Below are 1,613 nucleotides of genomic sequence, written 5' to 3'. Positions count from 1 at the left end.
ATCTCTAGGGGTTTCTCATTGTACTCCTCTAGAGGACTATTAGTATTTGGTGGGGATATGTTATTTTGGGTTTTCATGTTATTATTTTTTCTCTGTGATTTTGACATGTGAATTTCTTTTGTAGTTTCTGATTCTTGTGTGAGACTCAAACCTTCAAGTTTAGGTCTGCTTCTTTTTGTAAACTGTATGTGTCTTTGTGGTTTACTTTTTGGGCATGAAAAGGAGGTTTGTCTAAGCTTCTGTTTCTCTCTTTTGATTTTATATTGGAGTCACCAGATTGCTTTTGTTTTCTGGAGTTCCCACAGAGGCCCAAATCAGATGAGGATCAGAGGCTCTCAGGCTTTCTCCTAAGGTCTGGATCCTTCCAGGAAAGACTTTGGCCTCAGGAATTTGGGGATTGGCCTGGCCTGGGAGCAGGGCCCAGGAAAGATGCTGGTCTAGGGCCGCTGGTGGCCGTGCCATCCAGAAATGCAAAGGGAGATGGGGGTGGGAGGTGGCTCCAAGAGCCCCTGGGGACTTCACTGAGGAACTGGGTTGGTCTGGATGCAAAGGATCAGGAAGCAGAAAGGTCAACCCTGGTGTCCAGGAAAGAGACTGAGGGGTTGTGTAGCCCAGGGCAGCAGAGGGAGGTGAGAACAGGACCAGATCCAAAGGGCTCCTGCAGACCCAAGAAGGAACTGGATTGGTCTGGATGCAAAGGATAAGGAAACAGTGGTGATTCCCCAGCTGTCTGGGGAGCCAAGACAAGGAACGGGACAGGACCCAGGTTAGGAGGGGAGATGGGAGGGTGAATGAGGCTGGGGGAGTCAAGGCATGGAGGGTGTGATGGACTTACCCCAGAGTGAGGCCTGGGGGTCGTGCAAGCCCAGGGAAGCAGAGGGAGGTGAGCTCTTTTTATTTTTTCATTGATGCATATTAATTGAATAAGTAAGTGGTTTCATTGTGACATTTCCATGGGTTCTTCTAATGTAGTTGGGTCATATTCACTGTCTATTATATTACATGTCTATTTCCATACACCCCAGTCCCTCTCCATCTCCTCCCATTCCTTCAACTCCTCAATTTCTTGTCCTCTTCTTTGATTACTATTGGTTCATATAAATAATACATTTATACACACACGTATAAAGCACTGAATCCATTTAGTGGTGCTCTTGTGTGCCTGTTTTTTGGGGCTGCCAAATTAGGGTTAGATAACCTCTCAGGTGGCTAGTCCCTAGAGAACACCGATTGTCCCTTTCTCAGCATCCATCGGTTGACTGTAGCTCATCATATTTAGGTGAGGCCTCATGACATTTCCCTTATCCACCTTTGGCATGTTAACTGGTTTGGTCACTATGCAGATTTTGTTAGATAGCATACACGGAGACTTCATTGGTGGAGACCCACTTCATAGACCCAGTCAGGTCTAGAAGGCATTAACTAGCAGCAAGTGTCTTGTCCCTCTGGCTCACATTATTTCTAGCCCTCTTCTATGATATTCTCTGAGCCTTAGGTGTAGAGATTCAATTGTAGCTGTATCATTTAGGGTTGACACCTCATAGTCATTTATTCTCTGTGTTTTGACTAGTTTGGGAACTTTGCAGTAGTATCCATCTGTTACAAAAAGAAGA

The sequence above is a fragment of the Nannospalax galili genome, unplaced genomic scaffold (assembly GCF_000622305.1).
Source record: "Nannospalax galili isolate Female #2095 unplaced genomic scaffold, S.galili_v1.0 scaffold2024, whole genome shotgun sequence".
NCBI lineage: Eukaryota > Metazoa > Chordata > Mammalia > Rodentia > Spalacidae > Nannospalax > Nannospalax galili.
This window is presented reverse-complemented; position numbering follows the sequence as displayed.